At 43.3% G+C, this 26,741-nt stretch overlaps 1 protein-coding gene across 2 annotated transcripts in view; it reads left to right on the top strand.

Moving 5' to 3' along the window:
- Positions 1–21,578: 21,578 nt before the first annotated feature.
- Positions 21,579–26,741, top strand: part of Ralgapb (Ral GTPase activating protein non-catalytic subunit beta) — a 92,390-nt gene continuing 87,227 nt past the window's right edge. For both annotated transcript variants that reach the window (XM_059261823.1, XM_059261824.1), the window contains exon 1: positions 21,579–21,812. The gene's annotated coding sequence lies outside the window, so the exon portion shown is untranslated. The remainder of the gene's footprint in view (positions 21,813–26,741) is intronic.

Here is a 26,741-nt window from a genome sequence, read left to right on the forward strand (position 1 = left end):
AACTCTATCTTGAAAAAATAAAAAAACAAAAACAAAAAACAAAAAAAGAAGATAAGAATTTATTGAGGAGTAATGTGGATCAATCTCATAGGGTGAGAGTGGGCAAAGGGCAAACGGACTTCTGTTGCAATCTACATTTTAGATTGTCTTTATACTGTTTCTAACCTGAGGGGCCCTTTCCCATCCAGATGACTGATAGACTCATTTGCACTGACTCTCCCAGGGGTGAGTAATTTTTGGCATGTCTTTGTTTTTAGAGCCGCCCACTAGACAGTAGTCTCATGAGGGTTGGTGCTCCTGGAAGCCAGGTTTACATAGTTGCCGTAATGATCTTCCAGGCAGTTCAGGATGTCATGGTACCTATCACAGCCCTTACCCCCAAGCACCCACTGTGCCTCAGGGCCAGAGATAGGGCCCAGACCCCATTCTTTTGAGCAGTCAATAGAGACCTTGCAATTTTAGACCCTGGCTTTACAGACCGATTATTATGAAGGAGGGGGGTCTAGCTTCAGAGTCCTCCAAGCCTCTAGTATCTAACTAGTATCTAAATAGTATCAAAACCAGTTTCTAACAACATGAATAGCCAGTTGCTATGTTGTCAAGGTAAAGGAGTTACCTGCTGGGGCTGGTTCCTAATGGCTCAGCAGACAAAGGGCATGTGCCATGAAACTCCAATACCTGAGTTCCATCCTAGAAACTTCATGTGGTGTTTGGAGAGAACCAACTCTCAAAGGTGTCTTCTGACCCACACTTTCACTGCTGCTTACGTGTACACACACACACACACACACACACACACACACACACACACACACACACACACATATATACACAAAGTAGATGCAAAAACTTAAAAGAAATTAGCTACCAACAAAGAAACCATTACCAGCCTTGGGAAACATAATGGAATTGAAAAGGAAGTTGTGAGACTAGTTTAGGACCCCTGCTCTCTGACATAAGGAAAGGAGATTTAACTTGACAAAGGGGGGGTTTGTTCACTACAGCAGCTTCAAGGGTGAGGGACACAAGCCTGCAGGACGTGAGCCCTGTATAGTAAGTAATAAATGTGTATAGCAAGAGTCCTGTATTCAGAGCCACGCAGGCCTGTCTGACCCAGCAGAGTGGCCCGGATGACCTCTCTGTCTCTCATTTATCACCTGTAGAGGGGTGAAGCTCAGAAAAGCCACACCTCTGTTGAAGGTTCTGGAGACTGATTGACTATTCAGACCTCTCTGACTACAGAGAGCTTGAATGTTGCAGATCAAGTCCCCTTTACAGCACTACACCACCGGCTTCTGTCTCTGAACCAACATCCCTTTTGACTACCGGGCAAAACCTTTGAAATGCATTAATTTAGCAGACCACTAGCTTCCACCAGCCTCGAGCTGTGAGAGTTGCCAGGTAAGTTCTAAAACCTGTAACGGAAGTGTCCCCATTTTGCTGTCACCTGTCTACCCCAAGTTTTCACCAGTGGATCTGGTTTGCACACTAATTCATCTCTTTCTTTTCTTCTGCAACACATCCAGCTTAGGTGGTGGTGGCCCATACCTTTAATCCCAGCACTTGGGAGGCAGAGGCAGAGGCAGGCAGATTCATGTGAGTTTGAGGCCAGCCTGATCTACAGAGCTAGTTCCAGGACAGCCAAGACTACACAGAGAAGCCCTGTCTCAAAACAAAACAAAACATCCATGCAATTGCTCTCAAAAGAGGAACATGTAATTTGGGACAACCCAAGTTATGGTCACTCAGCTCTGGCTCAGAATAAATTCTCTTTTATTCTCTTTGGGGTGAAAGTTGTGCTTTACATCAGCCCTGGCATGTGAAAGCTTTTAGTCTAAAGACAGCCCGGTCCACCGGCGAACCACTTTGCTATTATCTGTAGAATGTTCTCTTCCATGTCAACAAGATGGCCACATTTTATGCTTGTTTCCATGTCTTGAGGGCTTGGGCGTTAAAGCCCCAGAGCAGAGGCTTCTGCAGAGACTGGGAGAGGCCCCTCCTTTGTTTCCCTGCTTTATTTTATCTGTGCTGGGGAGCCACCCCAGGGCCATGTATATCCCAGGCAAACACTACCGAGCTACAGCCCCAGCCTCTTTTGACCTTTTGAGACAAGGTCTCATTAAGTTGCTGAGGCTGGACTTATTCTGTATCCCAGGTAGGCCTTGAGCTTGAGATCCTCCTGCCTCAGTGCCAGCGTGTATTACTAGGCCTGGCTAGTAATGAATGGATTATTCACTTTTTTTTTTTGAGTTTTTTCATTATGTAGCCCTGGCTAGCCTGGAACGTGGCCATTTAGACCAGGTTGGTCTTGAACTCACCAAGAGCATCCTGCCTCTGCCTCTGTAATCTGCACTGTGATTACAGACATGCCCAACTACATCTAGGCCCCTTATACTATTGTTTATTTATTTTGTTTTTTTCAAGACAGGGTTTCTCTGTGTATCAGCTTTGGCTGTCCTGGAACTCGACCTGTAGACCAGGCTGGCCTCGAACTCACAGAGGTCCACTAGCATCTGTCTCCGGAGTGCTAGGATTAAAGACACACTCCACCACCACCTATCCCTTATTCTATTTTCATTAAAAGATTTGAATAGGGGCTGGAGAGACTGCTCAGTGGTTAAGAGTGTGCTGCTCTTTCTGAGGATACAAATTCAGTTTCTATCACCCACATGGTGGCTCACAAATGCCTGTAACTCTAGCTTTTGAGGTTTCTGAAGCCTTCTTCTGGCCTCTGAGGACAACTATGTACACACACATATCAACATATACATATCAACACACAATAAATAGTTTAAAATATTAATAACTATTTGGGCTATGCAACCAGCAAACTTGATTGACAATTTTTATTCCATTTATTTATTTGTGTGCATGTATGTTCCATGATGCACATGTGGAAATCAGAGGACAATTTGCTGGTATTGGTTCTTTCCTTCTACCATGTGAATCCCCAGAATCAAATTCAGGGGGTCAAACTTGGCAGCAAGCACCCTTTATGCCCAGAACCATCTTACCTGCCTAGCAAACTTGATTTAAAACAAAAACAAAAACAAAAACCTTGTGAGGGCTGGAGAGATGGATCAGTGGTTAAGCACAGTTGCTGCTCTTCTAGAGGACTGGAGTCCTTTAGATTCTAAGCACTCATGATGATGGCCTGTAACCATCGGTAACTCTAGTGCAAGAGGACTGATGTCCTCTCCTGGCCTCAGAGGGCAGCAGGCATGAATGTGGTATGCAGACATAATACAAACAAAACACCCATACACATAAAATAATTTTATTATGAAAACAAGCCTTGTATTTTAGAATAATTTTATATTTATAGAAAAATTTAAAACTTAATACAGAGAATTTCCATATAGCCTCCACCCAGCTTCCCCTAAGGTTAGTGTCTTGTGAAGCCATGCAACATTTCTCAAAACTAAGGAATCTATATCAGCATATTCCATCTCCTGAACTACAGGCTGTATCTGGATTCTACCAGTTTCCCCACTGATGCCTATTTTCTTTGCCAGGATCGCATCCAAAAACAGCATAGCATTAAGTTATGGTGTCTCTATTGTCTCCTGCAGTTAGAGACAGTTTTGCTTTTCTTAACCATGACAACTGTTTTTTTCTTCACTATGTTGAGACCAAGTCTCACTGTGTAGCATGAGCTAGTCTGGAGTTGGTGATCCTATGGCCTCAGCCTCTCAAGGGCTGGGATTACAGGTGGGGGCCACCATGTCTAGCTGATCTTGATGTCACAAGGATAGCAAAGAGTCCTGCAGAGTGCTGTTCAGCTTGGGCTCTTCTGCCATTTTCTCACAATCAGACTGGAGGTTGAAGGTTTAGGGGGAGATTACCCCAAGGCTGAAGGTCCCTCATCATATCAGCAAGATCCTCAGATGAGCTGTGTGTTGTAGCAACTGCCCAACTATGCATGGCAGTCTGTCCGTCCCTCAGCAGAAGATGGGTGGAGATGGACCCCAGGGTAAGCCTAGCATTTCTCATATATACAAGGAACCAGAGTAAGTATGAAACCAGAAGTCCACACACACCAAGGGGCACGATATAGAACAGGAAGTCCAGTAGGATTCTGCTCTCTGGGGTTGACTTGCAAATCCAGCCTAACCTTTGCTCTCCTTCTCATCTTTGAACACAAACATTCCAGCAACTACTTGCCTTTCCCCTTCACCCAGGAGTCCTGGTTAAAACCTTGAGTCCTTTGTTTCACTTGCCCCAGATGGTCAGTCGTTAAGATGTGTCATCAGGGTGTGGCTGTCATGCGACAGCTTGTGGACACTTTGCCTATCTAGGTGACTTCCTCACACCACATGTGACACTGACCTACCCACCTCGAGATCCCAGGAAACAGAAGAGCAGGCCGGGATCTCCTGGTGAACCTGCTCTGGTGGCCTCTGCATGCAGCACTGAGACTATCTTCAGTGACTCTCCTGTACTCACTGACCCCTAAACACATCTGCAGGCATCATAAATGCAGCTTAGCAGGATGGAGAGATGGCTCAGTCTGTAAAGTACCTGCTGAGCACGCAGGAGGACCTGGGCTTGGATTTACAGTATCCACATTAAAAAAAAAAAAAAGAATAATAACAACAGATTGGTGCAGCAGGGTGCATATGTAACCCCAGAGCTAGGGGTGCAGGCACAGGGACAGGTGGATCCTCCAGCTCATTGGTCAGTCACTGAATCAATGAGCTTCAGGTTTAGTGAGAAACCTTGTCTCAAAGATAAGGTGGAGAGTGATGCAGACATCAGATATTGATCTCTGGTCTCCATGTGTATGTGCATGCACACCTACACACAGGTACACAGATAATGTAACACACACACACACACACACACACACACACACACACACACAATTGCAGGCCCATTTCCTCTAAGCAGGAGGTGTTGTGAACTGGGCATTTTGGGTGTTTTGGTATTCTGAGTTACAAATGAGTGCTTAGATGGGCAATTAGGACATGAACTCAGGTGAGTTTGGGGGGATTATGGGTAGAAGAGGAGATATCAGTCAAGGCAGACCTTCATGTCCAAGGCTCTCGGCCACTGCTATCTCTTCCTGTTCAAGTCTCCAAATGATTCAATCTTGTTTTAAAATATTCCATTCCTGCTTCATTTATTTTTTTTAATTTATTTGTTTTAATTTTATGTGCACTGGTATTTTTCCTGCATGTATGTCTGTGAGGGTGTTGGATGTCCCGGAACTGAAGTTACAGACAGTTGTGAGCTAATGCGATTTAATCGCTGTCAACCCATGGAATCCTTAATAATCAAAGGAATTTATTTGGGGGATAACTCACAACCAGAATAAAGGAGTTGGTTGCAGAATCCTGGAGGAGTGGGGCACGGTGTCCAGTGCGGTTCTCTGGAGAGTTCTGCCTTGATCCGCACCAGCATCCAAAATCCACGAGGTGGTAAAAAGACCTAGCTATCGAGAAGCCTGAGCCAATAGGCCATACAGTTCGTAATTCATATAAGCTTCTGTGTATTCATTTGGGTCTAAGCAGCTGTGGGACCGAGAGGCCGCAGGAGCTGGATGGGCACAGGAAAACTTTCAGCGATACACACATATGTGCATCCCAGGTCTTAAGGGTCCCTGACGGCCACACCCAAAGAGCAGGTACCTAGCAGCTACCTGCTGCCTCACCAGGGGCGGCACTTCAGGGCATGGCACAAACAACCTCCCACTACAGTGAGCTGCCATGTGTGTACTGGAAATTACCAGGTCCTCTGAAAGAGCAGTCCGTGTTCTTAACTACTGAGCCATTTCTCCAGCCCTCCTGCTTCATCTCTTATTTCTTAACACAAAACATACCTGGTTTGGAATTTATTATGGAGGCAGCATAGATGGCCTTGGCTTTGCATGGCCCTCACATTTCTTTAATGCGGATGCATCATTACTTCTCACGTTTCGTCACCTATGGGTGGATGACTTGTTCTTAAAGACTGTGAAACTGGGCAAGGTGCCATATGCCTTTAAAAAATTCAGCATTCAGGAAGTCGAGGCAGGAGAATCAGAAACTCACTAACATCTTTGACAACATGGCAAATTCAAGGCCTATATGGAATACATGAGACTCTGTCTCAAACAAACAAACAAATAAACAAACAAAAACAATGTTACTGTGTAGACTGCTTAGTTTTACTGTCAACTTGACAAATCTAGAGTCACCTGGGACGAGAGTCTCCAGAAGGAATTATCCTGATCAGGTTAGTCTGCGGGAGCATCTGTCGGGGATTGCCTTGATTGTTAATTGAAATGGGAAGTCCCACTATGAGTATGGGTGGCACCATCTTACTAGCTAGGTCCTTGCACTGGGTGAATCCAGAGAGCTCTAAGCAAAGAGGCAGCAAGGGTGCGTTCTTGTCTCTCTGCTCTTGACCGTGGAGGTGATGTGACAGCTGCTTGAGTTCCTGCTTTGACTTCCCCAAAATGAAGGCCTGTGACCTGGGATTGTGAACTAAAATAAGCCTTTCCTCTCCTGAATTGCTTTGGTATTTTATCACAGCCATAGGAATGAAACCAGAATACCATGCTTCCCCGAGGGAGACATCAGATAGATGTTTTATCCAGAGTCTGTGAGAAAACGTCAATCATTCTCTTTTGGTCATACCACATACATCATTTAGATTCCATTTCAGAGTCATAGAACAAGGAGCTGGGGAGGAAGCTCAGCAGTAGGGCACTTACCTAGCAGCATGTACAAGGCCTGGATTCAATCTCTGGCCCTGTAAAAATTAAAAATAAAAAAAAAGAACATGTGGACATAGAGGAGCACATTTTCCAACATTGTCATGAACTTTTTAGTCCAAGATTGCTGCCTTCCTCCAGTTGATTGCTCCCAGTGTTGACTTTGTCTCTGCCTCCCATTGGCGGCCACCAGTAGGCAGCAATGCAGGTATGTATTCTATGTGTTCAAGGTTTACAAAAACACCTGTCTCCTCTCCGTGCCCTGCTGCCGGGCATGAAGGGGCCTTTCTTCAGGGACTATGCTATGAACGCCTTCGTGGGGAAAATGGACATGAATCAACTGGAGAACCTGGTGCCCTTCTTCAAGAACCAGACCCTGTACATAAAGATTAACTCTCTGACAGTGATCCTCCGCTGGAAGAGCTGGTGAGCCTCAGAGAGCCCTTTCGGCTGAGGACTCAGAGGCATTCAGTCAGTGGATTTGTGGAGTTGGCAAGGTGAGAAGTGGCTGTGGCTTGTTCCTTTGTCTCTCTCATCTTTCAGCGTTTACCCCAATATCTGGCTCCGGGTTTTTATTAAAAGACCATTTAGAATTCGTGCAACATCTGGCGTCCAACTTTTGGGGCACGGATTCAGGAAAAGCCACCTGTCTGTGGTTTTGCAGCCGCCAGCACAGGCTGAAGCTACACACAGCCAGGGTCTCCACCCCGCCCGGGCCAGGGTCCTTACCCTGCTGGCTAAGTTTTGTTGCAGCGGCTCTGCAGCAAACTCCACAGGATTTGGGGCTCCATAAACCACAGGAGTTAGCCGCTTTCACACACTCCTCTGTGCAGACAGCTGACTGCACAGGCGCAGACCCAAGGCCAGGATCAGGCCCAGGCTCCAAACATGCCAGAGTTAGTTGCTTTTGCATCTTCCCGGTGCAGACTGCTGGCTCGTTGGCTTCTCCCCTCTCCCAGTGGGTTGTGGCTTTCTCTGGGCTCCCTCCTCGGGCTGCTGCCACACCATCATCTGAATCATCATTGTCAGCAGATTTGATGAATCAATTGGGATTTCTTAAAGGGAGAAATTAGTTAAAAGAGAGGATTTTTCCCCCACATTAAAGAGAGAGAGAGAGAGAGAGAGAGAGAGAGAGAGAGAGAGAGAGAGAGAGAAACACTATTACAATGGAAGGAGTTTGGTCTCTGATAATAAATTAGATGGTCTGAAAATTGAACAATTAAATGAGAGGATAATTAACTTAGATGGGAATGACATAATGTCAATTATAAACATTAATGGTTTGATCATTCTCATTTTTTCCTTAAAAAAGCTGGTTTATATGAGTGCCAAGTTGGTTGATATGAGTGTCAAGATACAAGTCTTAAAAAACTTATTAAAACAGATCATAGGGATATTTAAACCCAGACAGAGGAATTTAAAAGAGAATCAATTTCAGCATTATATTATAAGGTAACAGAGAAATAGCCTAAGGCTTTCAAACAGCCAACCTTAATTTATCCAGTAACCTTACAGGAACTGCCAAATGATAGATGTCCCCAACACTGTGTAAGAGTTGAATGGACTCCTGTGCAAATTTTAGATTTGAGGAAATTCAAAGAAGCAATAGTCTCATATGGCATGCACTCACTGTTTGTGAAGCAGATGTTAAACTTGTGGTCAACTTGTAATAGAATTATCCCTCAAAACTGGAGAGATTTGGTTACAGATGTCTTAGAGGCTGGTCCCCAATAACAATGGAGTACCTAGTGGAAGGATGAGGCTAAGACCATTGAACAACAGAGTAGGGCTAGCGGTATTGAAATTTGCCAAGATCAACTTCTTGGGGAGGGCAATTATGCTGATATGCAAAGACAATCTTTATATGATGACCATATCTTAGCTTTATGCCACATGGCATTCTTGAATGCTTGGGACAGAATTGAAGAAGTAGGAAAGAAAATTGAGTCATTTACAAAAGTTATACAGGTCCAAAAGAAATATTCATTGATTTCTAACAAAAAGTCTCTTCAGCAGTAAATAGAATCATACCAAATTCAAAAGCTAGACAGATAATAATTGAATCTCTGGCTTTTGAAAATGCTAATGCACAATGCAAAAGGGTAATTAGGCCATTAATGGCAAGATCAGTACCTTTGGAGGAATGGATCCAAGATACAATCAATATTGAATCTCATGATTGTAGTTGGAAGTTTTCCTGTGTCCCACCCGGCTGGTGGTTAGGACAAATCTCTCCCACTCGTGTCCCCCAAGTAAGCACATAGAGGCTTATATTAATTATAATTGGCCATTAGCTCAGGCTTATTAATGACTAGCTCTTACACTTAAATTAACCCATAATCTTTTATTTATGTTTAGCCAAGTGGCTTGATACCTTTTCTCACTTCTGCCTTGTCATCTTGCTTCCTCTGTGTTTGGCCAGCAACTCTTGACTCAATTCTTCCTCTTCCCAGAATTCTCCTCGTCTGCTTGCCCCACCTATACTTCCTGCCTGGCTACTGGCCAATCAGAGTTTTATTGAACCAGTGTACAAAAGCATTATCCCACAGCACATGACCATGATGACACTTGGATAGGAGAGGTGATTTCCAGAAGTTTGAAGAAAAATAGTAATATCAAATGTTTCGATTATGGTAAACAAGGTCACCTAAAAAGGGATTACAAACAGGGCAGTCCTAGAAACAATATGTTTTCAAGAAATTATCCCAGCAGAATGTCCCTCCCTTCTGGGTTATTCAGAAGGTGTGGCAAAGGCAGACATTGGACTAACAAATGTAGATCAACAAGGGACAGACAAGGTAATCCCTTGCCTTTGCCATAGGGAAATGCCCTGAGGGGCCTCTCCCAGGCCCCCATGTTAAATTCAGTTAAGTCATTTCTTGTCATTGTGGAGGAAACTCCTTCCCAGAGCAGTTAAAGAACCTAATGCCTATTATAAGAAACTATACTGCTCTGGATGATAGAACAGCTATAGAAAAGAGAACAAAAATTTCAGGAGAAACCATAAGTCAAAATTGATAAAGATTAGATCTGGAAACTCCCCAAAGTTAGGGTTGGGAAAGGGTTGTGTTTTAGTGCTTTCAGGACAATAAAAACAACCATCTTGAGAATTTAAAGACCTTTGGACAAATAAGCATCCAAAGAAGAAGGGAGAACTACCTGGAAACAATTACCAAGAAAAGAAATAATCTGACCTAATGAAATCTCTGAAGTCTCCAAAAAGATGATAGGATCCCACAATGACAATTCCATCGGGACAATGATAATGCCACTAAGCTGACAAACACCTCCTAAAGATCAGCTTTGGACTACAAACTGTTCAGGACAATTTTGAGATGGCTAGCTAAGATGATCCAGCCTCACAGACTGCTATAGCTATGACTTGAGACAAGCTCTGCCCTTCCCCATTATGCAGAGATTGGACAAAAAAATAATACAGCTATCTCTCCTAGGACTTGACAATTAACCTAAAAATTTTCTTTTCAGAATCCCCTAAAGATGCCTTTGCCCCCAGACAGCAGGAGGTAAATTTAAGAGCACAACACCCACATTCTTAAGAGGTGAGGTGGGTAGTTTTTGGTCATTCAATGGGTTATGGATAATTGTCATTGTTTAGGATGGTTGGTTACAAGTTGATAATTATTAGGAAAAAAAGCTAAACAAGGAGATTAGATTCAGGGTTCTTGTTTTGAAAAGAAAAAAATAAGATATAGATATGATAAGATAAAAGGTAGATTATTGAATCTATTCTAAAAAAAGATATAGAAATGATAGGCTGAAAGGGTAGATTATTGAATCTACTCTGAAAAGAAAAAAGGGAGACTATGGATATAAGATAAAAAGGTAGATTATTGAATCTACTTTTAAAAAGGCAACCACTAGTTTTAAATATTTTACATGGGATAGAATTTTTGTATATTGTATACAAATTGTGTATATTGATACAAAGTTGAGATTATTTTTGTTGGAATATACTGTACACATATTTCTACTCTTGTTCAAGGTATTGTACTTATACAGTTCATTTAACAATGTAATACAAATTGCTAGTCCTTGAAAGTTATCATGACAAACTATTTAGGATAATAAAAATTATAGGTTAGTAGTTAGTCACCTATTATAATCAAACTTGTAGTCATGTTAGTTATGTTTTCAAGGTCAAACAGAGATATATTTTAGATAGACAGGTCATTCAAATACTTCAGAGAGCTACAGAATATGGCATTTATGATGTTTTAGTAACATAGATTCTTTTTTTAAATGACAATTGGTGCTCCTGGTAGCACCAATCTACTTCAGAGAATATGATGGGCATTGAAGAAACTCTATATGGAATTTACTTTCTTTGTGGCAAAAGTTAGCCCCTGGTCAAGAAAGTGCTCTTGTCTCAATTGCTGACAGTATGCTGTCCAAATGGACAAGCAGGACACAAAAGAAAGGACTGCCAAACCTTGCCAAGACAAGGTAGGAAGGTCCTTCAGAATATCCTGCTTCACAGATAAGTCTGTCAGATATGCTAGGCCTGTAGGCCAAGGATGGATGCCCCAACATTGCAGAGGAACCTTGGGTGACTGTCCAGGCTGCCAACTGTTTCGGTCATTTCTCACATTTTTTGGAAGTCATTTGCCTGCAGTTCCTGTTTTTTTAGGTAATATTATTTCCTTCTTAGATCTCTGACAGAGTTGAAGACTAGATAGTTATGGTTATAGTTTTCCTTGTTAGCAAATTCAGAAAAGAAATTCATTAGAGAGGTGTAAAGTGTATAAGTTTGAAAGACAATAAAAGATAGTTTTGGGTTGGTAATACAAATTAGGTTAGAAAGTGAATTAGATACAAGACTTTGGACTCACCAAAATAGGATAAATAATGGAGTATTTTCTCTGAATCTGTCAAATGTTAATGGATTAGACATAGTTAATGTAATTCTTGACTGTATATATTGTATATAGTTATTGTACATATTGTATATAGTTTTTCTTATATTAGTTATAACCTTATTTTATTATTTTAGACCAAAAAAAGGGAAATGTGGTGATATTTTGTTGTACTGTAATAAAGCTTGTCTCAAGATCAGAGGACAGAGCTAGCCACAGATTTAGCCACAGAGGTCAGGCACACACCTTTAATCCTGGCACTCAGGAGGCAGAGGCAGAGATCTGTCTGGATCTCTGTGAGTTCAAGGTCACCCTAGACTATACACGACTAATCCAGTCTAAAAGAAACAGAGCCAGGCAATGGTGGCACACACCTTTAATCCCAGTACTTGAGATCTCATGCTTTTGCTACCAGTATTTGGGAAGCACACATGCCATTAATCCCAGCACTAGGAAGTTTGAGATAGGAAGTGAAATGGCTGGGTGGAGAAAGGCATGTAAGTTGTGAGAAGACAGGAACTAGAGGCCCTTTTGACTGAGGACTCAGGAACATTCAGTCAGAGGATTTGTGGAGTTGGCAAGGTGAGAAGTGGCTGTGGCCACTTATCCTTTGTCTCTCTGATCTTTCAGCATTTATCCCAATATCTGGCTCTGGGTTTTTATTATAAAACCATTTAGGATTCATGCAACACAAGGTCATTGAGAGAATGCCATTGTGTCATTTAGAGACATTTGGAGTACAGCTGTGGGAGGTGCACCTTAGTGTTGTGAAGTCTCTCAAAAAAAGCCTCCAAATGCTGGTGTTGTGTGTGTAGGTGGAGTTTTTCTGTGCCCCAGCAGTTGCTCCCAAATAACCACAAGAGACTTAATATAAATTATAAATGCTTGGTTGATAGCTTAGGCTTATTACTAACTAGTTCTTACAACTTAATCCATTTTTATTAATCTGTGTATTGCCACGTGGCTGTGGCTTTACCTGTTCCCCAGCATATCTTCCTCCCTCCATGTCTCCTGGCGACTCCACAGACTGCCCTTCTTCTTCCCAGCATTCTCAGTTTGGTTGTCCTGCTTATACTTCCTATACTGGCTACCAGCCAGTCAGTTCTTTATTAACAATGAGAGCAACACATTGTCACAGTTTACAGGATTATTCCACAGCAATCATGTTGATTTAAATGAAAATGATTGTCATGGGCTCATGTTTGAATAATTGCTCCCCAGTTAGTGAAATTGTTTGGGAAAGACTAAGAGGTGTGGCCTTGTTGGAGAAGCTATGTCATTGGGAGTGGATTTTGGGTTTCAAAAGCCCATGCCAGGCATTCTCTCTCTCTCTCTCTCTCTCTCTCTCTCTCTCTCTCTCTCTCTCTCTTCTCTCTTCTCTCTTCTCTCTTCTCTCTTCTCTCTCTCTCTCTCTCTCTCTCTCTCTCTCTCTCTCTCTTTCTCTCTCTTCTGCCTGTGGATCAGGATGTAAAGCTCTCAGCTACTGCTCCAGCACCATGCCTATCTGCTTCCTTCCATGATGATAATGGACTAACCCTCTAAAACTATAAGCAAGGCCCCAGTTAAATGCTTTCTTTTACAAGAGTTGCCTTGGTCATGGTGTCTCTTCACAGCCATAGAACAGTAACTAAGATAGGCATTATGGGCTGGACATGTATGGCCTCTGATGTGTATGTTGACATCCTGTGTCCCACTGTGGCTTAATTAGAAAGCAGGGCCTTGGAAGGTGTCTGTTTCTTTTCCTGTAGCTGTGATAAAATAATTTGACAAAGTATCTTAATGGAGAAGGGGATATTCTGACCCAAATTCCAAGTTACAGTCCATCATGATGGAAGTCACAGGGGCAGGAGCTAGAAAGCTGGTCATGTTGTATCTGTAGTCAAAAAGCAGAAAGGGACAGAAGCATGCTGCTCAGCTTGCTTTCTCCATTTCTACAGTCTAGGATCCTCACCCAGGGAATGGTCCTGCCCACAATTAAGATGGATCTTCCCACATCAATTGACCTAGGAGGCCTATCTCCCAGGTGATTCTAGATCCTATAAAGCTGACAACACTAACTATCCCAGAAGGTAATTAAGTTTCAATAGGTCCCTGAGGGTGTGGCTCTAATGATGGGTTTAGTGTCTTCCTAAGGAGAGAGGGACACCAGAATTTCCTCCCTCTACCAAGTACAGACACAGCAAGAAAGCAAACCAGGAACTTAGTTGGATAGCACCTTGAGCTTGGACTCTGGGCTTCCAGAACTTTGAGAAATAAGCTACTCAGTCTGTTTTGTTTGTCACAGCAGCCAGAGCAGACTGAGACAGAGAACAGGCTTGCTGTTCTGGGAGGACAGACTGACATAAGAGTTGGGGTCTGCCAAAGGGCTAGATAGGCAAAGGATGCCTGGGGCACATCATCTGGGCTGCAACAAGTCAGGTGTGGTGATGATTTTTTTTTTTCTGAGACAGGTTTCTCTGTGTAACAGCCCTGACTGTCCTGGAACTCACTCTGTAGACCAGGCTGGCCTCTAACTCACAGAGATCCACCTTTCTTTGCCTCCCTAGTGCTGGGATTAAAGGCATGCACCACCATCACCTAGCTGTGGTGATGAATTTTGAACACAAAGGTAAAAGCCAACACTGGGACCATCCTTCCCAAAAATTTGTAGCTAAGAGCCTTAAACTCATCCTGAGCTGAATGTGAGAGTCAGTCAGTCAACACATCCACACAAATTCACTCTGTACTGTAGCTGGAGTTTTTCTGTCTGGCCCACAGTCAGGGCAAATCTCTCTTACCTGCCAGTCCCACGGCCTCAGACCCGACCAAGTAAACATAGAGACTTATATTGGTTATAAACTGTATGGCCGTGGCAGGCTTCTTGCTAACTGTTCTTACAGCTTAAATTAATCCATTTCCATTAATCTATGCCTTGCCACATGGCTCGTGGCTTACCAGGATCTTCACATGCAGTTTCTCATCGTGGCGGCTGGCAGTGTCTCTCTGACTCAGCCTTCCACTTCCCAGCTTTATTCTCCTCCCTGCCCCACCTATACTTCCTGCCTAGCCAACGGCCAATCAGGGTTTTATTGATTAATCAGCAACACATTTGCCATACAGAACATCCCACAGCACTTCCCCCTTTTTTTTTTTCAAAAAGGAAGGTTTTAACCTTAACAAAGTAAAATTACATATAATTTGGGAATTTGGGCGTAGCTTCTCTTACTACTTCCTGCTGGGAGGGGGCGCTGTATCTTATGGGGAAACAAAGAAAATTTTAGAATTATGGAATAGTCCATGAGGCTGTATTGTCTGAGCCAGTTGCCTTCAAACCATTCTGGATGTTGGATCATCTGGGCCATGGTGTCATCAGAGACCTTTCAGGGGGTCTTGGCTGGTCAAACTTGATGTATCTTAATCTGGAACAAATCCATAGCCTTTGGCTTTCTGTGGGAACAAAAGAGACTCTTTTCCAAAGCAACATATCCTTATATCCAAATTTTGAAGTCAAAGTATCTTTAAAATATACATTTTGGCATAACTCAACAGCTTTTACAATCAAATGTTTTTCTGTCTGGCCTACAGTCAGGGCAAATCTCTCTCACCTGCCAGTCCCACAGCCTCAGACCTGACCAAGTAAACACAGAGACTTATATTGGTTACAAACTGTATGGCCGTGGCAGGCTTCTTGCTAACTGTTCTTAAAGCTTAAATTAATCCATTTCCATAAATCTATACCTTGCATCAGTTACACTGTAATGAAACCTGTAGGATGGGTCATACAATTGATGGCCATCTTTGGAAAACAGTCTGTCGTGAGAACTCATACTATTGGTCCTTCCTTCTTTCCAGGGCAATACCTTTCAAACACTGTACAAAGTGACATTTTGACATTGTGGTTCCATACAAATACATCTCCCATTTATTCTGCATTTCTAGGCAGTGACTGCTGTGGAACAAATGAGAATCACACTGTGCACAAAGAAAACTGTTTTACTCTGTCTTCAATCTCCCATGTTAGTTTATTATATGTTTGCTGTCCTCATGTTTCAAAGTGTTCAGATATTTAATCTTTAACTTTCCCTCAAGGAATATGTGTGCATGTGTATGTGTTTTATGTTGGTTTAAGTGAAGCTCTCACAAATTAAAAAAAAGTAAGTATAAAAAAATCACCATTATAGAACAATTCATTTGAAATTCTCTTACATCAATCCCTGATACTAAACTTTATCTCCTCAGCCACACAGTAAGTCTTTATCCTTAAAAGTCATATTTTAAGATCATTGAATTTATGGTGTCTATTTGCATTGTTACATTGATATAATTTTTGGTCAAATATTTAGGTGAGAAAAAAAAAGAAAAGCAAGCAGCATTCCATTATAATACCATGCTTTAAATGTGCCAGGCACGCACGCCTGTAATCCCAGCACTTGCGAGGCAGAGGCAGGCAGATCTCTGTGAGTTCCAGGACAGCCAGAGCGCACATACATATATACATATTTTACAAAGTAATAGTAACCAGAACAGGTACTGGCATAAAAACAGACACATAGACCAATGAATGGGACAGAATAGAGAATCCAGAAATAAATGCACATAATTGTAGCCAACTGATTAAAAAAAAGATTTATTTTATGTATATGAGTGTTTAGCATGTATGTGTGTATGCATGCCTGATGGTGAGAAGTAAGGGTTGCATTCTCTAGAACTGGAATTACAGAAGTTTGTGAGCTGATAAATGGGTGCTGAGAAATGAGCCTAGGTCCTCTGGAAGAGCAACACGTGGTTTTAACTACCAATCCATAGGTGTGGTGACACATGCCTATAAGCTGGGAGGTTGTTTTGGGATGATCGCGAGCTGGAGGCCAGCCTGGGAGTATAACAACATTTTTTAATTTTTTTTCCCTGGAGCTGGGGACCAAACCCAGGGCCTTGCACTTGCTGGGCAAGTGCTCTACCACTGAGCTAAATCCCCAACCCCTAACAACATTTTTAAAACTGCAAGAAATTTGGATATTAATATGTAGAAGAAAGAAACTAAATCTCCATCTCTCACTACATTAAAAATAGCTTAAGGGGCGGGAGAGATGGCTCAGAAGGTAAGAGCACTTATTACTCTTGTAGAGGACCCAGGTTTGGTACCTAGCACCAACATGGTGGCTCACACCATTTGTAACTCCACTTCCATGGAATCTGACATTCTCTTCTTTTCTCTGCAGTCACCAGGCACATTTTTGGTACACATACATACATGCAGCTGAAACCACTCATACACATAAAAGAAAAAAAAATCTAAAAAGCAGCTACAACAAAAAACACCCCCCAAACCAACCAACCAAAAAAAAAAAAAAAAAAAAAAAGAAACCCAAACCTTAAAATGAGTCAAAGGCTTAAATATTATCAGACTACCAAAAGAAAATGTTGAAATGCTTTGTGCTTTGGTTCAGGAATAGTTTTTTTGTTTTTCAGAAATAGACAACAAAACAAAGATTTGTAAATTGAATTGCATCAAATTACAAATCTCATGTAGAGCAAATGAAACAGAGAGATGTGACCACCTGAGGAAGGAGGGGAAATATTTGTAAACTATTCATCCAAGAAAGAGGATTAATCCGTAGACTACGTAAGAAATGAAATTCAATAGTAAAAAAAGCAATTAATTTGCTTTTAAAATGGGCAAATGTCACTAGACTTTTTTTTTTTTTCATAAAACATGCCAATGGCCAACAAACAAGTCTATGAAAAAAAAAAAGATTAACTGGGGAACTATCAAGAACTACATGGGGCTGGGAGGTGGTGACACATACCTTTAATCCCAGCATTCGGGAGGCAGAGCCAGGTGGATCTCTGTGAGTTCAAGGCCAGCCTGGTCTACAGAGCAAGATCCAGGACAGGAACCAAAACAACACAGAAAAACCCTGTCTCAAAAAAAAAAAAACAAAAAAAAAAAAACCAACAACAAAAAAGAAGAACTACATGGGAACTATGGGAAGATGTCATCTTACCCAATTTAGAATGACTATCATAAAACAGACTAAAGGCAGGGCTGGAGAGATGGCTCATTAGTTAAAAGCTCTTCCAGAAGACCAGGGTTCGATTCCCAGCATCCACATGGTGTCTCCCAACTGTCTCTAACGCCCTCTGACAGTTGTGAGCTACCCTATTCTGGCCTCCATGGGTACCAGTTACAAAAGTGGTGCACAGACATACATGCATGCAAAACACACAAAATAAAACATTTTAAAAATTAAAAAGAGTAAAGTAAGTCCTGGTGAGACAGAGAGAAAGGCAATTCTCATACAGCATATGAGGAAATATAAATTACTACAGATACTATGGAAAGTTCCTTTAAAAAAAAGCAGAAAAAATATCTGATCTAACAACCCCACTGCTGGGAGAGAACACACTTAAAGGAATTGAAATCGGAATGTCAAAGGGACACTTGCACTTGCATATTATGGTAGCACTGTTCACAGCAGTCAAGATATGGAACCAGCCTCGGTATCTATTGATGTACGAATAAGTGAAGACAGTGTGGCATGCACACCTGTCTTAGGGTTTCTATTGCTACAGCAAAACACCATGGCCAAAAAGCAACTTGGGGAGGAAAGGATTTATTTGGTTTACACTTCCAGATCATCAGAACAGGAACTCAAGCAGGGCTGGAACCTAGAGGCAGGAACTGAGGCAGAGGCCATGGAGGAGTGTTGCAAACTGCCCGGCTTCCCCTGGGTTTGCTCAGCCCGCTTTCTTATAGAACCCAGGACCACTCAGGATGGCACCCCCCACCACGGACTGGGCCCTCTCACTTTGATCACTAATTGAGAAAATGCCTTACAGCTGGATCTCAATGGGGGCATTTCCTCAACGGGGGCTACTTCTCTGATGACTCTAGCTTTTGTCAAGCTGACATACAAAACCAGCCAGTACAAAATGCAATGGAATAGTAAAGAGCCATAAAGAGTATGACATTCTACCCTGTACAGTAACGTGGGTAGAATTGGGTGTCATTACAGGAAGAAAAATAAGACAGGCACAGATAGACAAAGACCACACATCCTTATATACACATGGCAGCTAGAAAGTTAATCTCAAAGTAGAAGGGGGCATGGGAGGGGCAAACGGAGAGATGGCAACTAACAGCACTGAGATGCAGTTGGGTAGGAGTGACTTTTTATGATTTACCTTGCACAGTGGAATAACTATAGTTGACAACAGTTAATGAAATACTTCAGAATACCTAGGGGAGAGAAACTGAGCATTCCCAACACACACACAAAATGCTGTGTATCTGATAACAAATCTGCTAAACCCTGTGTGATGGTCAGTTTTGATTGTCAACTTGCTAGAATCACTGAGGAGAGTCTCAGTGACAGACTGTCTAGATCAGATTGGCCTGTGGGGGATCGTATTGATGAAATGAATTGATATGGGAGGACCCAGCGCACTGTAGACAGCACCATTCTCTCGGGAGTGGGTCCTGGACTGTGTAAGAATGAACTGGAGCTAAACGTAAACACGCATGCATTCATTCTCTCTCTGCTTTCGACTGTTGATGTGACTAGCTGCTTCAAGTTCCTGCTGCCTCAACTTCCCCACAGGCGGTGGACTGTAACTTGGAATTATGAAGTAAAAGAAACGCTTTCTCCTCTAAGCTGCTTGCAATATTTTACCACAGCAAGATACTAAGTAAAGGCATTCTATCTGTTCATTATCCATTGTTTACATGTTTACACATTGAAATGTCACACTGGACCTCATAAATATGTGTACCATGTACAATTACTAGGTGTCAATCAAGAAGAATATTAAAACATGATATAAATTAAATGTTAGAGAGGAGGAAAGAATCCCAATTCAAAATTGTATCCATTGTGACAAGTGCAGTTACAAACTGAACTTGACCAGAAAAAACAACTAGGTGATTTATATCTGGATAGTTATGAGTTTTAAAACTTCTATTTGTTTTATTTCTATTCTCTTTTACAATTCTTTGGGGGGAAATAAAAATGATAAAAAAAAGTCTAGGTGTCTCAAGTCAGAATTGAACACAACTTCTTTTTCCTATTTAAAGTAATAGAAATACCCCTTCCCCACAGCTCCCCTTAAAGGAACAATGTTGGCCATGAATTAAAGAAGGTGGAGGGGGCAGACATATTTTCACTTTCCCAAGTATTCTTTTTTTTTTCTGAGACATGATTTCATGTAGCCAAGCTGGCCTAAAACACTCTGTGTAACAAGTTCAAAGACAAATATGCCACCATGTATGGTTTGTGCAGTGCTGGGAATCAAACCCAGGACTTCACGCACACCAAGTAAGCCCTCTACCAACTAAGCTACATCCCATGTACTTTAAAGAGGTTCCAAGTACTCTGTGCCTGTCACTTTTCCAATTCCTATCGCCTGCTGCTCTTCAAATCTATCATTCATAACTGTCTGATATACTATAGATAGTCAATAATCAGTATTAGGAATGTGGTCGAAAATGGTATAAATTACATCCACCACTCTCTCCTTAAAGCAGGAAAGTAGTACAGGGGCTGTGCATCTACTTAGGTATATCTCAAAGAAGCAGGCTTCCTTGCCTTGCTTTGTACTTCTTCGTACAGTCTTTTTCAAGGTCTCAAAATGACGGCCACATCTCCTGGTACTGTGTGATATCATGGTTCCAATCATGAAGTAGGGGAAAGTTGAAGGACACAGTTTTCTCCAGGACTTCCTTTACATCCAGGTTCTCTCTTGGAACTTTGGTTTATGCGTTATAGACTAGGACTTCGTTTCATTGCCACGCTCTGTCAAGGGGTCAGGGGGATTTGCTTTTTGGCCTCTGTAGTGTAGAAAAGGGAAGGAGAGATGCTTGGAGTAATGACTGAGTTTCTTAAAGCACTTGTCAAAACTATTTTTAGTTGAACTATATTGTTCCATCTACACACTGGACTGGCACATTCTTACCCACCATTCTCCTCTTCCTTCTTTTAGCTACTTTCATGGGGGTAGGTGGGGCTGTGGTCTTGAAGAAATTCTTGTTTTATCTCTTCCACAAGGGCACCAGTTTCCTCACTCCTACTGTGGTCCACAGTCTCTTCTGAGGGTGAGAGTCACCATCTTCTCTGCTCTTTCCACACTAATATGTCTTTGCACAACCTGACATACTGATCCTTTCACCTCTGAATTCCAAGGCCAGTAACAAGGCCAGGCCCTCCAAGAAGACCTCACCACCCCTCTTTTCTGTCAGCCTGACACGGAAGTACCTCTCTAATGCTGTTACTTTCTTCGTGGAATTTGAAACCAAATTATTGAAAGTGGTACTGTTCGCGAAACCGGACACTGCAGGTGCTCAAACTTTTTTTTTTTGGTTTTTCGAGACAGGGTTTCTCTGTGTAGCTTTGCGCCTTTCCTGTAACTCACTTGGTAGCCCAGGCTGGCCTCGAACTCACAGAGATCCGCCTGGCTCTGCCTCCCGAGTGCTGGGATTAAAGGCGTGCGCCACCACCGCCCGGCTCAAACTTGTACCTCTCGCTTATCTCCTAGATCGGATTCAACTCGGTGATGACAGGTTCTGAATCTTAAGTCTGATTCATCCTTTTAACGCACACCAGGCCTGGCGAGGGCATTGCTCATAATAATGTTGCGCCCATGTAATAAGGGACTGAGCAAAGGAAGAGCTACAATGCCGGCACGCGAGATATTCCTTGAGCCTGAACGGCAGCCGACTTTTCACAGAGAAGACCCGAACTCTTCCGCACTGTGAACAAGCAGAAGCCAGGTAGCCTCCTAAGCCGGCACCGCGATGAGGTAACTGCCCCGTCACTTCACTCCTCCTTCTCCACCGGAGTCCGACAGGGAGGGGGTGGAGAGCCGCGCTTCGCGCGGACCTCTGGGACGGCTGCGCACGCGCAGCTTCCGGCTCCTGGCTTCGAGATTTATTTGACGCCGCCCGTTCGGTCCCCCTCAGAAGTCTCGGGGTGAGACGCGCCGCGCAGGCGCAGTGGTCCCTTCGGCGGGGGAATTATTTGACGCCACCGCCCCTGGCAGTCGGAAGTTGCTTGAACGGAGCCCAGCCGGCCGGCCAAGAGACCGGTCTTCGTCGTCCCCCGGGCGCCCCGTGAGAGTCACCGACGGGTGGACGGACTGACCGCCGGAGGAGGGCCGGCCTGGGCGGTGGCAGCGCGGGCCCGATGGCGCGGGTCGCGTGAGGCGGCAGGCCGAGTGCGGCCCGCGGTGCGCCCGCCCAGCGATGCGGGCCCCGCCCGTCGCCTCAGGTACGCGGCGGCCGGCGCGGCCGGACCCTCCCCTCTCGCTGTGTGTGTGTGTTTTTTTCTCGGCGGCCACTGAGGCGGGGGCCCTCTCGCCCTGTGGTGCTCCCGGAGCCGGGCCGTGGCCAGCTCATTTCTAGGTTCGGAAGCGGACGCACCGGGCGCGGGAGCGCAGTCTGCCGGGTGTGTGCGGACCCTGGAGGGTCGGACTGGCCGCGCGCGCCCCTGGCAGCCTGGGGACAGGGGCGGGTCAGGAGTGGCGGCGGCAACTCCGAGGAGAATGCGGTCCGCGGTGGGGCTGGTGGAGTTGCTGCCCTCCGGTGAGGATGCTGCTGCCCGGGGCACGGTGACGCTTGGGGGAGAGTAAACAGCCACCTTGAGCAAGCGCGTGCTGTCTGCCAGGCCCAGGCGAGACGGGGAACTTCACTACCCTGCACGGCAGGACTGTTACCCCATTCTACCGACCAGGCAACCGAGGCCCAGAGCGATCGGGCGCCTTCGGTGCCCAAGGTCATAGAGCCGGGTAATTTGAACTCAAGTAGCCTTGACAGTCCAGTCCAAGTTCTTAACAATCAGGTCATAGGATCTCCAACTTTGATGCACCGTAAAATCACTTGGGGAGTTTTGAAAAGATTCCAAGTACCACAGCACCCCAAACTAGTTAAACCACCATGCCTAGAGGGCAGGTGGGGGAGCCAAATGCCAGTATCTTTCCGGAGATCCCCTACTGGTTCTGGGGTGTCGTAAGGTTTGGCAACTGTGAATGTAGGTAATCTTTATCCCAGAGGTCCGTGAGTGTCTCTCCAGTTTAGGTGTGCAAGAGGATGCTTGTTAAAAGTGCGAGTTCCATTGGCAGAGATTCATATCGTCACTCCCCTCCCCCCAGCGTGCCTTCGTTCTATTGCTGGAACTCTCTGTTTCTCTGCCTCAGCCTCCCGAGTGCTAGGCTGGGTAGCTGTATGTCACGAGAGAGCTTGTCCTTAGGTCCATTGACTACCACCCCTTTGGTAGGTTGGGCCTCCTTGAGGGTGAGAAGTAATTATGAATTAGTCAGCTGAGCTTTTAAAAAAAATGTGTAAGTCTCCTGCAAAAACTTTTGGTTTGCAATTTTCCTTAATATACAGTACTCGAGGTTATGGTTTCTCTTGCCTCTGGGCTTTTGTGTATACTGGTTTTTCTCCACGACAGTCCTTCATGCTTTCTCAGCACTCTACCCAAGCACTTACACTTCTTTCTCTCATACACATAATCATTTCTGTCTGCTGCCTAGCTCTCAACATTCCCTTCAAGATGCCTTCTGGCCTTCCCCTTGCCCCTGCCTACCTTCATTTCTCCTATCAGCCTTTGGTACTATCATAGTGTAGCTTATCATGGATTTGTGTGTGTGTGTGTGTGTGTGTGTGTGTGTGTGTGTGTGTGTCTGTCTGTCTGTCTGTCTGTCTGTCTGTCTGTGTCTGTCGTAGTTCTAGCTCTTCTTTGAGATTTTGATGGGCTTTAAGGCAGGGACCATGTTTTCTTGGAGTACTTTGAGAACAGGCGACAAACCTGTTTTGAATACAATACTAATTTAGTCCCTTTATGTGACAGATAGACCTCCTGCTGCAGAGACATCTATTTCTATTTTTGTAAGAGATACTTGATGTCCTTAGCATTGGAGTTTTGTCCTTTTTCCTTAGGGATACTCTAGGCTTTATTCATTTATTCAGCAGATGAATAAAATGTTGAATTCTTATCCATAGCATGGCACTATGTATGGCTCTTCCAACGACATTAGTTTATCTGAGTGAGGTGACACACACCTTTAATCCCAGCACTCAGGAGGAGGCTGGCCAGCCTGGTCTACATAGCAAGTGTAGACCTGCCTCAAAACAAACAAACAAACTCCACCCACCTGCCCAACACACAAAAACAAAACAAAAACATTGGTTGGGTTTTAATGTTAACTTCATCTCAGACAGTCGTTTCTCCAGTGGCAGACTTTTTATTGCCACTAGGGTTTTGCATGTGTTCCTTCCTCGTTGTCTGAAAGAAGTGTCATCTAAAAGCTATTGCCTTGTGAGTATGTATAAACACAAGCAGATGGGATAACTCTCAGTTATAGTTCATCCCATTCAGTGGGAGACAGCGTAAAACCTTAGTATCAGCAACTGACAAACTTGGTGTAATTTTATTACATAATGTCTGAACTGCCATTGCTGCACATGTTTACCAACTTTAAAGGAAGTCAAGGCAATAATTCACATTGCATCTGTTTTGGGTCCCCTTTTTAAAATTTATTTTTGTGTGTATGGGTGTTTTGCCTGCATGCATGTATGTGCACCAGTTGGATGCCTGGTGCTTGCAGAGGCCAGAAGAGGGTGTCAGATCCTCTGAAACTAAAGTTACAGAGTTGTGAGCTTCCATTTGGTTCCTGGGAATTGAATCTGGGTCCCCTTTAAGAACAGCCAATAAGTGCTCTTAACCACTGAGTCAAGTCTCCAGCCCTTTGTTCTTGGTTATTCTTGAGGCAGGCTTTTTTTTTTTTTTTTTTTTGGCTTTTTGAGACAGGGTTTCTCTGTGTAGCTTTGTGCCTTTCCTGGAACTCACTTTGGAGACCAGGCTGGCCTCGAACTCACAGAGATCCGCCTGGCTCTGCCTCCCAGTGCTGGGATTAAAGGCGTGCGCCACCACCGCCCGGCTTGTTCTTGGTTATTCTTGAAGCCATATAAAGTTTATAAAAGTAAGGAGGTTAAATATTATAGGAAGGTCATTATGAAGAGCGTTATTGACAATGAAGATTCACCCTCCCCCACTTTTTATGTTGATACTAGGGGTTGAACCTAGGGCCTTCTACACAATGCTCTACCACTGTGTCTCCGTTCCCATTATATATATATGTAGCCCGGCTGACCTAGAAATGGCTGTGTAGACCACGTTGTCTGAGATTTGTCTGCCTCTGTTTCCCAAGGGATTAAAGGCATGTGCCACCATACCTGGCTTTTTTTTTTTTTTTTTTTTTTTTTTACTTTGAAACAAGGTCATACCAAGCTACCTGGGTTGACCTTGAACTTAGTCTGTAGCCCAAGCAGGCGAATTTAAGATCCTCCTGGCTCAGCTTCCTGAGTAGCTGGGATTGTAGGTCTTCCTAGATGAGATTTTTTCCCCCCCAGTTTAAATGTGAAGATTGAATAAAAATACATGTTTCATAAAATAATTTTTTACAGTATAATACTGTTAGGGGGAGGTTTTCCTGTCTCACTTATGTACTGTTTACTTGGTTTTTAGGCTGAGGCTACTGTAGAAGGTGATGGGACAAAAGGTGTTAAATTCAGCTGCTCAAGAAACTTGCCCTTGTTTCTCTGATCAGATATGGACAGAGTATCCAGTTCTGGTTCTGGCACATGGAAGAAACTCAGCTTTTTGTTTTTTGTTTTCTCAGAGACAGGGTTTCTCTGTGTAGCTTTAGAGCCTGTCCTGGAACTTGCTCTGTAGACCAGGCTGGCCTCTGCTTCCTGAGTGCTGGGATTAAAGATGTGTGTCTCCACTGCGTGGTTGAAACTCAGTGTTTTTAAGCTTGAGGTTTAAGTCTTTAGTTGATTTGCAGTGTGTGGGTAAAAATGTTCACATTCTCAGTTAGTGATTAGAAGTAGTTCTAATCACAATAATCTAGGACTTTGGCAAGAACTCTGTCTAATTTGAGGTACCTATTGGTATGTTCTTGACATGGACAAAGATCTTTCAGACAGAATGAATGATTTCTTGTGGTAGAAGATAGTTTTAAGCTGGATGTTCTGCATACACCTGTAATCTCAGCTAAAGTAGAAAGATTGGGGCAACTCTGAGGCCAGCCTGGGTTATATAGTGAGAGCCTGTCTGACTTCCCTCTCCCAAGATGAAGTTTTAAAATTAATGTCTGCATAGTTTAATTTTAACTTTTTATAGATGAATTATCGTGCCTACAGCTCCATGGTGAGCTTCTGGCACACCCAGAACTGAAAAATGGGCCTTCTCCCTCTAGACTCAGTGTTGTCTTCCATATCATCTCTGTTGTCCCTCATGTGAGATGCTCTTTTTGTTGAGAGAAAATTGGGGATGGGAAAAGTGGGTAGTTATGTGCTGTATTTTAAGTTAACCAATTGGAACTGTAGGGAATGTTTAGTATGTGATATGCATTTTGTTGTATAAACTGGAGGTACTGAGTATAAGACATAGCTTCTCTCCTTAAGAAGTTCTATAGTTAGAATTGTAATAAAAATAAAAATATAGTATCTTAAGCATCCTTGTGAAGTAGAAGTATCTGTCATGTCTGATCAGTCCAATACACTGTTTACTAGTTCTATGTGCTTACTAAACACTTTAAATGCAATAAAGGAACTGAGCTCTAAATTTATAGTTGCCCGTGCCAGTAGATATGACACTGGGACTATCAGGCTAGAGACAGATGATAGTTGTTAAGGATGCTGGCTGTTAGCAGGCAATGTATTCACGTTTTCTTTCATAGACTAGCAAAACCCATCTGTTTTCATCTTTGGGAAGAAATGCAGGCAGAACCTGTCTCTCTCTTGTAATTCAACTGCTTGATAGGATCCTTAGCGGTTACATTCTGGTGCATAGGTGAGTCCATTCCTTTTTTTTTTTTTTTTTAAGTGCCAGCTTGATGGATGTTTGCTTTGTGGAATCATTGAGACTGCAACAGAATTAAGAAATGTGGTGCTTCTGTCCAGTAACTATTTAGTCGGCACACTGGTACCCTCCCTGTACCCTGTTTTTCTCCAGAGAAACAGGCATAGCTTAACATGTACCTTTATTTGTATGTCCTGAAGTGTGTTGACTTAGGCTGCTTTATTTGATCCTTCTCCCTAGTCACTTTAGATAGGCACTTATAGGCACTTTAGATAGGCACACAGTGAGACAGGGAGACTGAAAAATAAATGTAAAGTGACTTGTCCAAGGTCA

The sequence above is a fragment of the Peromyscus eremicus genome, chromosome 4 (genome assembly GCF_949786415.1).
Source record: "Peromyscus eremicus chromosome 4, PerEre_H2_v1, whole genome shotgun sequence".
Taxonomy (NCBI): domain Eukaryota; kingdom Metazoa; phylum Chordata; class Mammalia; order Rodentia; family Cricetidae; genus Peromyscus; species Peromyscus eremicus.